This window comes from Lolium rigidum, chromosome 6 (genome assembly GCF_022539505.1).
Source record: "Lolium rigidum isolate FL_2022 chromosome 6, APGP_CSIRO_Lrig_0.1, whole genome shotgun sequence".
Lineage (NCBI taxonomy): Eukaryota > Viridiplantae > Streptophyta > Magnoliopsida > Poales > Poaceae > Lolium > Lolium rigidum.
The window spans coordinates 115,882,792-115,895,924 of NC_061513.1; positions in this window are offsets into that span (position 1 = coordinate 115,882,792).

A 13,133-nucleotide genomic window follows, 5' to 3' on the forward strand; every position below is an offset into this window, starting at 1 on the left:
ACTCGTGGTCTAGTCTTATCACGAACTCTAGTTGTAGAGTATTTAACTAGCTATAGAGGCTATGCATAGATTCTAGCTATATAGGAGCTATGTTTAGGAAGCTAGTTCCCTTCTATGGCTAATTCTAGGTTTTCTCCTTGTTGGAGGTAGTATTTGACTCTTCTGACAGGGTCCTGTCCCTTGAAGTAGTTGTTGACTCCTCGATCTTCGAGTTGTATTGTAGATCCTCCTTTGATGCCTCCATATCTAGCAGGGGATTTAAGAGTGGTATGAGTACGAGCGTACTCAACAAGTTCATTATAGGAAAGAGGTGTTTAATGCACTAGCTACGGCATTAGACCAAAAAGTCTAATACCAATGCGGGTTTTCATAATCATTTCTTCAAGAGGTTGCTTTTATTCGTAAGAACTATGTCCGTCAGCCTTCACCGGTTTACTAGAACTTCATGGAGCTCCTTTCCGGCCGCGTTCGCAGCTCCATATCCCGAACAGGGAGTGACAGAGTCACGGTTCTTTACACTCGCAGAGGTGTGTTGCTTTACCCATAAGAGATCTTAACCTTGTTGCCAACCGAGCACGTTACCCGTCCACACTTCCTTTGGTGTGAGGCCCGGTATAAGGTCTAGCCAATCATGTTCCTCCGCTACCTCGAACACCCACCCTTTGTTGCATGCCCCGACCCTGGGTCCACGTCGGTCCCATTATTCCCGTAGATTTCAAGGTGGACCCCGACCACGACAACAAGTGCTGGGCTCTACCATACACTCCTACGCCGGTAGCTGCAACCCATCCTAGACCGCAATACCGTGGGGACTTAGGACTCCCCGACCCTCACCATCTTGCTCCTTCGGGCGACAAGTGTACTACGGACTATGCCGTGGGGACTTAGGACTCCCCAGCCTCACCAGCTTGCCCCCTTGGATTACAAGTGTACTACGGTAAAGCGCATCCGTTGATGAACGAGAGGTGGAAACACTTTTGACTACTCCGTCCCACTCCGGATCTTATGGTTAACACGGGTATTACTGGCACAAGAATCACTCGGCGACATTTGTTGTTTAATCCTAGATGGATATTAACCCTTGCAATGGAACCTCCACCATATCAACACAATCCATGGTTCCATTACCCACCACATAGTCATATTCATAGTTATGAAAGTAGTGGTTTTGATTTTTGTGCAATAGTGATAACCATAATACTTTGCAAGTAATTTGATAAAAATACTCAAATGACATGAGCAAGTGATGAACTTGCCTTTCTTGACTGCAAGATTATGCAGGCAAGGTCTTCGTTACGCAATAACTCCAAATTCTGAAATTGCATCATTGTCCGGTAAGGACGATGTTTAAAAGATTGGCAAGGATGCAATAATGCATAAGAATGAGATGCAATCGCTCTAAGCGTGACCTAACCCCGATGATTTAGGATTAGTGAGTTGTGATGATTAATTCAGGGTGTGTTGCACTTTTAGAGTGATTCACAAACAAGGTTCTTATTAAGGTTTGATTACTTGGTATAATGTACAAGTTATATGATAAAACATAGTAATCAATTGAGCACACAAAGAATGATAATTGGCATAATGTTAACAAGTGAAGAACAAAGTGGTCAGCTTTTAGTACTATATGACATGGTTAATGATTAATTATCATATACTTTAAAAGAATAACTTTTAAAGAACATGTTCTTTAATAAAGAACAAGTATGATAATTAGGTTGAGGGGTTTCTATGGTTGACTATGGTTTCATTTAGTTTCTGGAGTAAGTATTAGATGGATCAAAACAAAGTTGGATTCATCAACACCTAGGGCTTGTAAGGTTAAGTTAAGCCTAGGCATCCTAAGCAATTCATTATACATGGTGGTTGTTAAGGTTGGTTTATCTTGCTAATGATAGCTGGCTAGGGTTTATAGGTCCTTGTAAGCGGTGGTTGGTGATGATTCCTTATTTTCTTCAAAAGAATAACTTTTGAAGAACATACTTCTTAAATAATGAGAAGTATATCAATTAGGGTTGAGGCTGTCTAGGATTTACTGTTGGTTCTGTTAAGTAAGGAATAATTGGATTTTAAATAGGATGGTTGATAATTGGTATCCAACACTATAGCGGTTCCTTCAGATCCTAGAAAACGTCCAAAAAAACCGGCTACGGAACTACCGAGCAAAGGCAAAAAGACAATAAGTAGATAAAAATCACATTGGTGTGATGCTAAATAGGAATTAATAAGGATGATGGCTTTGGTAATAGGATCTAGGGTTTACACTTGGTTGACCCTACTTGGTTATTTAGGTCTGATGAAGATGAACACATGGGATACCCATATATTAGTGATAGGTCTTCTACATTTTATGTGGCCAAGACAAGTTCTTAATTGCTATTATGGTTCTATGCTTTGAAAGAAGGTACCATGATCACATGTTCTAACCTAGGGTTTAGGTTAGAAGCAATTTAAGTTTCATATTGATTATTGAAGCTAGGGTTCCTAAATGAATTTAGGGTTTAGGGTTACACATGAAATGATGAATTCTCGATTTTCTACCATATGGGACTAGGGTTTTCTCGGTTACCCTATAATTCTTTGATTAATAACTTCATTAAGGAAATTGAAGTTATTAATAACTTTGAAATAAAAATAATGTTGGATTTGGCATTTTATTATTTTTAATGAATTAATAATTAAGGTAATTATTAATTAGGGTTTAAATTTCCACTAATAAAGATTTATCAAAATAACAAATAAAGAAAATTAGCTTTAATGTTTTCTTTATTTTCTTACTGGTTTTTATTTATTTTAGAAGGTTTTCCTAATTATTGAATTTTAATTTAATTAGGAATAAAAGAAAAGATTTAATTATTAAGTATAAAACAATTAAATTTTTATTAAAAATAAAAATTTCATATTATATTTTTATTGGGTAGAGTTTCCTTTTCTATGAATTTTGATGTATCATTTATATTTTTCTGAGCTATATTGAATTTTATATGAATTTGCAAAGTTGCAGTAATTAATGAATTTGAAATTAAAAATGGAAAATCCTAAACACACCTGGTTAATCTACCCACCCAGTCACTGACTGGTGGGGCTGCTGCCAGGTCAGCTGCCACGGCGGCCTGACCAAGTCAACACCACGGTGGGGTCTCTGACCACGTCGTCTCGCCGGTCAAACGCCGCCGGCCGGCCGGCCGAACGACGGCGACGACGTTTTAGGCCACCGGAGGATGGCCAACTAGTTCCGTTAGACGCACCTTGCCGCGCTCGAGGACGATGGTAGTCTCGCCGCCAAGAAATGGTCACCGGAGGAACTCCGGCGAACCGTACCGCGGCGGCGCTCACCGGCAATCTTGCTAGATGAGGCTACGGTCTACTAAACGACGTGATTTAAGGGCCTAAAGATGCGTGAGGTTCACCTGAAGCCGATGAACTGCTCGACGAGGCCCGGGATGGTCGGAGATGATGGCAAGGTCGAGGTTTCCGGCGAACCCGAGCGGAAGGGAATTGGTTGATTCCGGCGATTGAAGCTTTCCCTTCCCGATTCCTTGATACGGATGATCTACTCGACTTGGCAGAGCTCCTCGTCCACTCCACGGACTCCGGGGTGGTCCCAATCGGTGGCTTCTTGCTCAACTCCGGCGACAGAACACGGTGGTTTGCGGGATATAGAGAGGGTTAGAGAGGGATTGGGATGGCGCCTAGGGTTTCTAGGTTCACCGTCGGTCCGATGGCACCCTTTATAGCTCCCTGGCGAGGTCGATTTCGACGGCGAGCATCGGCGACATGTGGCCGGGATACGGAGGTGGTTTGAGTGAGGGTTTCGGTGCCCGAATCTTAACGGTCCGACTGGCTGCGGACTCCACGGCCATGTGCTAGGGCTTCGGAACGAGGCGTGCGTCCGGCTTGTGCTTATCGGCATCGAGGACGTGGCTTCATCGTGCTGTCGTCCATGCGGAGGAGGAGAGGTTGAAGACGACGCCTCCTCCCGTGAGGTTAAGTGAAGGGGTAAGTGGGTTGGACTGCTTCTGGGTGATTGGGCTGGCGCGTGGGCCGGCGCTCGATGGGCCGCTGTTGGACTCCTCCGGGCTGTGCCGGTGGGCTACACGGCCAGGTAATCCGGTAAGCCTTCTCCTCTTCTTTTTCTATTTATTTAACTTTCTCGTTTTCAATTGCATTGATTGAATTTCATATTTTGAATTCAATTTCTGTTTGCAGGTATTTGTAATTACTTTGGTATAGAAATTTTCTCCAAAATACTAATTACAACTTGAGACATGCTCTTTTGATTTCTAATGCGGTGATAAGTTCATCATACATAATATTTTTGAATAGGTATGCCAACATATATGATTTTCATTCTATTTCTTTTGAGATTCAACATGTTTTTATGATACTTTTGAATAATAATAGATGATATGTTTACCTTATTTTATCTTGCAAGAATTTATTAATGTATGGTGATCTCATTTCTTAGTTTCTCATTTGAGATTATAATCTTATGACATTATTTCATGTGCTCATGATTGATAAGGATTTGGAGAATTGTTTAAGGTTATTTTAAAGTATTATTGTCCTCTTCTAAACCCTTAGTTTAATATGGTTAAGGTGGATCTTATTCCTCTCATGAGACTACTATTTATTTGGAAACACTAGTTAGTGGCACCTACATAGGCATGGCTTGGAAGATATGTTAAGTTGTTAACTTGATTCATTTCAGGTTTGACTAAATAATCCCCTTACTCATATTCAAGCTTAGTCATGGTTCTAGGATTATACTTGTGATCCCCATGTGATACATAAGTTAAAGTTAGGATAGTGCATTGGTTCTAAATGTAGGTGGACCGCTTGTTGAATTATCTAGGGTTGCTCTTCCTCACGACTAATAGGATGATTCAATCCAAGATCATTTGGATTGTTATAGGGGATGAACCATACAAGGTTTGTTGCTATTCAGTTGTTTCTCTACTTAATATATTGGAAATGGTTTTAGGTTTGCTAGTGGTTCCCTTATTATTTTATGGAGGAGTTGATATATTCTTATTATATTAGGGTTTAACTTATCCTCACATTTCTCTAAAGTTTGATCATGTATTAGACATGATCAACTTGTTCTTAATATCTCTACCTCAAGTTCTTAGGGTTTATGATCATCACTCAATTTATAATGATCAAGGTTTGACTTTCTAAGGTACCTCTCATTAATTGGGTTTCTCACTACTAGGATCAAGCATTGTCTTGATCAACTAAGGTATAGTACTTCTGATTTACCTTCTTGAATGGGACTACTATGGTTGCCTCATTAGTTTATATCCCAGGAGATTCCCTGAGATAATTACTTAGAGTTTTTCTCATGAATGAGGATATACTCATCTGGGTATATGGATAGTTCTCTCCCTCAAATTCAAGTGTTGCCTCAACTAACTTGAGTGTAACACCATATCTTGAGCTCCCTTATATAGGAATGGATTATTCTAGTGTTTATGGTATGTTCACAAGATCTCATTAGATAGTAAAGGGTTAAGTCTCCACCTAGATGCTTGGTTGGATTAGTCTCCTCCTTTCTTTATCAAGTCATGGACATGGTATTATTCCATGTGATAATAGGGTATCTCACCACTCCAAGTTGAAATGGTTATTCCTAATACTTTAGTTCAAAGGTTGTCCTTTATTCTTGAATAGATAAAGCTAGGTTTAGTATGAATGGTCTCTCTCATTTGGGAATGACTTGAATAATACTCTAGGGTTCCTCTTGAAGATGATGTTGTGATCATATGGTTATTTATATCCAAGGTTTGCCTCAAGGTTTATCATGACTTCTCTAAACAAAATAGGACTCTCACCTCTCTAGGTTTGATGTATAATAATTTGAAATAGAGGAGAATTATATTTCTTAGTTAGATATCCTTGTCTTGTTTCCAAGATTAAAGTAGAATGGGTATCATAGGGTTTATGGTAGAAGCTTGGATTAATTTAAGACATGGAGAAGATAAGTGAAGAATGGTTTCCCAATTATTGTTACTTGATTTCCAATTAATTCTAGGTTCATATGTTATGGCAGGGAATTCCATGTTATGATCTTTTATAAGATCAAGCAATTGATCATTGAGTAAAGTGTTGTTGGGTTGATTATTAGTTCCATTTGATCTAACCCCTTAGATCAAATCATTTCTACCCAAAACAAGGTTTTATCAAAGTCACATTGAGGTTTGTAGCGCTTGACTTGATGAGCTACTTCAATTCCACCAAGGTCAAGTGAAACTTCAGTCATTGTGGATCTGTTTTACTTTAAAGCGCGAAAATTCCCCGCATTTTCTATGCATGAATGCAATGCACACATCTCGATTCCTCTATTTTTTGTAACCCCATTACCCGGGATATTACGGTCTCTACCCCTTAAACTAAACTTCGTCCTCGAAGTTTGATCTCTCTCACGTTTCCGAAGTGTGGATCTGACTTGTGCAGACTACGAATTTTCTCGAACTCCGTGGTGATCTCACTAGATATAATTGAATATATCCCTTGTCCAGATTCTTCCTGGAATCCATTATTGTTTGACATCAAACAACTATTACTTCCTTTACTTCCATGATTTCCTCCAATATTATAAGCTTGTTTCCTTTCTCATTGAATATTCAATGATTGAGACTTCTTCTTGTCTTGACAGTCTTAATTGAGGACTAATTGGATAACATTCTCCTATTTGATAAAATAGGTCTTTGTTTTTCCCTTACTACCAAAATTGCAGTAATGGTGCTTAATAAGGTACTAACCATGGAAATGGTTGTGATGGTTTATTTTCCTAAGAATGGATTAGACTCATTTAGTCCATCCAATCATGGTTTATAGTTGATACCTATAACTATTTTGGATTATTTAGGTTCCATGAAAGGAATCTTTCTATTAGTCTTTAGTTTTGGTATAATCAATCTCCTTCGGTCTTTGGCCTTCTCGAGCTGTATTCTGTCTATGGTATTTCCTTCGTCCAACTTCTTTATGCTTGATTTACTTGAGCTTTCGTACTTCTGAGTAAATATTACTCACTTTCTCAAGTTATAGTCCACTTCTTACGTCCTCGAGGTATGAACCTCGGCTTCTGGTCTGACATTCTACTGAAATTAGTGTTCATCAATCTTATGAAACTAAGATCGAACTTCCTCTCAGTTCAGACCTTCTTCTTCTATTATGCTCAAAATATTGAGTTATTGTATATCCAACTCAATCCTTACTCTACCCCTTAGAGTTTTCTTATGGCCTTCAACTCCTTTTCTTCCAACTATTGGACTTATGATTAGAATATTGGTATAGGTCTTGTTTATAATTTATATTCCTCTAAGGTTTTGCGAAGAAACTTTGTGGTGTATCCACCCAATTGTGGACATCCAATGTGAATCCTTTGACTAAATGTTTATAGATCTAGCTATTTGGCTGACAAGATTTTTATTTGTTCACAAACTTTTGTTACAACTAATTAAATCGTGGACTATTTGTAATACCAACTGATACCAGCAGTGGTTATTATACCAACTGTGGCTATTTAATATCTAAAAATGGATTCTATTATAGGTTCTGATCAACTGGACGAGACATCTTCTACGTTATCTCACAGTATTGATCCTATACCAATTGTGGTCTTCTGATATCAACTATGGTCTTCTTATATCTGCTATGGTTTCATATATCATCTTCCTTCATTCAGGGTTTATTTTGCAAGAGAATCACTAGCTGACACTATGAATATAGTATCCTAAGTGATTTCCCATGCATTCCCTCCTCTATGTTGACTATGGATCTGCTTGAGCTTCACCATAATCACCAGATTTCTCACCTTCATGCTTCTCATGTACTAAAGTACTCCTCTGTTGAGGTAAAGCATGAAGGTTGATTAGTAGTTCCTTCAGAATATTGTGGTTGCTTCCCACAACTTTGTTTCCTTTATCTGATGAACCTTCATCTTGTCTTTAAAATATACAGAATTCGTCACTTCCTCACACGAATACCATTACCCTCTAGATCTATAGCATCAAGTCAGAACTTGATATTGCAACATGCATTTGCATATCAAAGTCAAACTTCATGTATGGATCTAGTCAAACAATGAAAATCCATTAAAATCCAAGAAGATTCAGCTTTGTGCTTATAATACACATAATCATAAGCCTGAATATGATTGTTGAGTAAGACATCTCTAAACATCAGGCTCTGATGTGTAGTATAGAACACCACATAATGTAGGTTTATATCGTGATACTTAGCACGAATATAGGGAGTTCTACTATTTGTCTCAACTTTTACCTTAATTGCACATTTGCAATGAGATAAACTTGAAACAAAGTGGTTTGGGATGATTAAGGTTAACCTAATTTTCTTTGGAAGTACTACTTAACTTAGTATTATTCCATATATAAGTGCTATTGAGGACTATTTTGTATGATACCTCTAGTTCTAATATGGTTACTCTGAATACATATCTATTAAGATATAACTTCTATACTTCCAAGTGTTTCTATCATAAGCATATGGTCATGATGTGCTTGGCACACTTCCATATTTTTGGTACACAGTTCTTGCACTATTGTTGAACAACTGGCTTCTTATTGTACTCATTTTAATTATTTATGATGTTTCAGTCCATCACATAATGACTCTCAAGTGAATCATCTATGATTAACAATTCTACCATGTAAGTAGGCATACATTATTCCTATACCTCTTTATTTCCTCCATGATTGAATCATCATGGTCTATACTACTGCATCTAACTTATATTTACCACTTACTATCAACTGTTTCACAAGTTGGGATATTTTACTTATCTATTACTTGTATTGGTTTACACCTTCTAATAGGATATTTTCCTCATACAACTATCTTCATCACTTGATATTAATCCTATTACCAGTCTGGATAACTCTTACTTAACCATATCATATGTTGGTACACATCTTCCAATAGGATATCTTCCTTATGGTTGTATCCTCTCTTTGGACTACCATGTATTGTATACCAACTGTGATCTACTCATCTATTATTTTAGAACTTCAATGGTGTACTACATATTTTGCATTAGCTAACTAACTTCACTTAGGAAGGATAGGTAGGAAATGTTGACTCAAGTGTGTCAGGATTATTCCCAAGTGAATATCCATCTCAAGTCATAAAAACATTTGGTTCTCCTAAGACAACTTCCTATAGACACTACCAATCCTATAGGTCTCCTTTAAAGGGTTTTAATCCTAAGGTCAAAGCATTTGCTCTGATACCAACTGTGGTGACCCGGCATACCACTGCATGGTGTAGTATGCAAGTCTGATATAACACCAATGAAACACCGTTCCACTAGTATTATATCGCTCGTAGTGGTACAACAGAAACATATGCGGGTCCAAGGCATGTCTATAGAATTACAACATTGACTCTGTTACATAAGATCATCACAGACCTCCTACTTTACAATGAGGTAAAACTGCAAATAAACTCCAGAAGAACGACTCGTGGTCTAGTCTTATCACGAACTCTAGTTGTAGAGTATTTAACTAGCTATAGAGGCTATCCATAGATTCTAGCTATATAGGAGCTATGTTTAGGAAGCTAGTTCCCTTCTATGGCTAATTCTAGGTTTTCTCCTTGTTGGAGGTAGTATTTGACTCTTCTGACAGGGTCCTGTCCCTTGAAGTAGTTGTTGACTCCTCGATCTTCGAGTTGTATTGTAGATCCTCCTTTGATGCCTCCATATCTAAGCAGGGGATTTAAGAGTGGTATGAGTACGAGCGTACTCAACAAGTTCATTATAGGAAAGAGGTGTTTAATGCACTAGCTATAGCATTAGACCAAAAAGTCTAATACCAATGCAGGTTTTCATAATCATTTCTTCAAGAGGTTGCTTTTATTCAGAAGAACTATGTCCGTCAGCCTTCACCGGTTTACTAGAACTTCATGGAGCTCCTTTCCGGCCGCGTTCGCAGTTCCATATCCCGGAACGAGGAGTGACAGGTCACGGTTCTTTACACTCTGCAGAGGTGTGTTGCTTTACCCATAAGAGATCTTAACCTTGTTGCCAACCGAGCACGTTACCCGTCCACACTTCCTTTGGTGTGAGGCCCGGTATAAGGTCTAGCCAATCATGTTCCTCCGCTACCTCGAACACCCACCCTTTGTTGCATGCCCCGACCCTGGGTCCACGTCGGTCCCATTATTCCCGTAGATTTCAAGGTGGACCCCGACCACGACAACGATGCTCGGGCTCTACCATACACTCCTACGCCGGTAGCTGCAACCCATCCTAGACCGCAATACCGTGGGGACTTAGGACTCCCCAGCCTCACCATCTTGCTCCTTCGGGCGACAAGTGTACTACGGACTATGCCGTGGGGACTTAGGACTCCCCAGCCTCACCAGCTTGAACCCCTTGGATTACAAGTGTACTACGGTAAAGCGCATCCGTTGATGAACAAGAGGTGGAAACATTTTTGACTACTCCGTCCCACTCCGGATCTTATGGTTAACACGGGTATTACGGCACAAGAATCACTGGCGACATTTGTTGTTTAATCCTAGATGGATATTAACCCTTGCAATGGAACCTCCACCATATCAACACAATCCATGGTTCCATTACCCACCACATAGTCATATTCATAGTTATGAAAGTAGTGGTTTTGATTTTTGTGCAATAGTGATAACCATAATACTTTGCAAGTAATTTGATAAAAATACTCAAATGACATGAGCAAGTGATGAACTTGCCTTTCTTGACTGCAAGATTATGCGAGCAAGGTCTTCGATGCGTAATAACTCCAAATTCTGAAATTGCATCATTGTCCGGTAAGGACGATGTTTAAAAGATTGGCAAGGATGCAATAATGCATAAGAATGAGATGCAATCGCTCTAAGCGTGACCTAACCCCGATGATTTAGGATTAGTGAGTTGTGATGATTAATTCAGGGTGTGTTGCACTTTTAGAGTGATTCACAAACAAGGTTCTTATTAAGGTTTGATTACTTGGTATAATGTACAAGTTATATGATAAAACATAGTAATCAATTGAGCACACAAAGAATGATAATTGGCATAATGTTAACAAGTGAAGAACAGTGGTCAGTTTTAGTACTATATGACATGGTTAATGATTAATTATCATATACTTTAAAAGAATAACTTTTGAAGAACATGTTCTTTAATAAAGAACAAGTATGATAATTAGGTTGAGGGGTTTCTATGGTTGACTATGGTTTCATTTAGTTTCTGGAGTAAGTATTAGATGGATCCAAACAAAGTTGGATTCATCAACACCTAGGGCTTGTAAGGTTAAGTTAAGCCTAGGCATCCTAAGCAATTCATTATACATGGTGGTTGTCAAGGTTGGTTTATCTTGCTAATGATAGCTGGCTAGGGTTTATAGGTCCTTGTAAGCAGGGTTGGTGATGATTCCTTATTTTCTTCAAAAGAATAACTTTTGAAGAACATACTTCTTAAATAATGAGAAGTATATCAATTAGGGTTGAGGTTGTCTAGGATTTACTGTTGGTTCTGTTAAGTAAGGAATAATTGGCTTTTAAATAGGATGGTTGATAATTGGTATCCAACACTAGTAGGGTTTAGTGGAATATGGTTAGGTAATTCTCAAGATTTGGCATAGTTGCTCTTGAGGTTCATCACATTGGTGTGATGCTAAATAGGAATTAATAAGGATGATGGCTTTGGTAATAGGATCTAGGGTTTACACTTGGTTGACCCTACTTGGTTATTTAGGTCTGATGAAGATGAACACATGGGATACCCATATATTAGTGATAGGTCTTCTACATTTTATGTGGCCAAGACAAGTTCTTAATTGCTATTATGGTTCTATGCTTTGAAAGAAGGTACCATGATCACATGTTCTAACCTAGGGTTTAGGTTAGAAGCAATTTAAGTTTCATATTGATTATTGAAGCTAGGGTTCCTAAATGAATTTAGGGTTTAGGGTTACACATGAAATGATGAATTCCTGATTTTCTACCATATGGGAATAGGGTTTTCTGGTTACCCTATAATTCTTTGATTAATAACTTCATTAAGGAAATTGAAGTTATTAATAACTTTGAAATAAAAATAATGTTGGATTTGGCATTTTATTATTTTTAATGAATTAATAATTAAGGTAATTATTAATTAGGGTTTAAATTTCCACTAATAAAGATTTATCAAAATAACAAATAAAGAAAATTAGCTTTAATGTTTTCTTTATTTTCTTACTGGTTTTTATTTATTTTAGAAGGTTTTCCTAATTATTGAATTTTAATTTAATTAGGAATAAAAGAAAAGATTTAATTATTAAGTATAAAACAATTAAATTTTTATTAAAAATAAAAATTTCATATTATATTTTTATTGGGTAGAGTTTCCTTTTCTATGAATTTTGATGTATCATTTATATTTTTCTGAGCTATATTGAATTTTATATGAATTTGCAAAGTTGCAGTAATTAATGAATTTGAAATTAAAAATGGAAAATCCTAAACACACCTGGTTAATCTACCCACCCAGTCACTGACTGGTGGGGCTGCTGCCAGGTCAGCTGCCACGGCGGCCTGACCAAGTCAACACCACGGTGGAGTCTCTGACCACGTCGTCTCGCCGGTCAAACGCCGCCGGTCGGGTCAGCGAACGACGGCGACGACGTTTTAGGCCACGGGAGGATGGCCAACTAGTTCCGTTAGACGCACCTTGCCGCGCTGAGGACGATGGTAGTCTCGCCGCCAAGAAATGGTCACCGGAGGAACTCCGGCGAACCGTACTGCGGCGGCGCTCACCGGCAATCTTGCTAGATGAGGCTACGGTCTACTAAACGACGTGATTTAAGGGCCTAAAGATGCGTGAGGTTCACCTGAAGCCGATGAACTGCTCGACGAGGCCCGGGATGGTCGGAGATGATGGCAAGGTCGAGGTTTCCGGCGAACCCGAGCGGAAGGGAATTGGTTGATTCCGGCGATTGAAGCTTTCCCTTCCCGATTCCTTGATACGGGATGATCTACTCGACTTGGCAGAGCTCCTCGTCCACTCCACGGACTCCGGGGTGGTCCCAATCGGTGGCTTCTTGCTCAACTCCGGCGACAGAACACGGTGGTTTGCGGGATATAGAGAGGGTTAGAGAGGGATT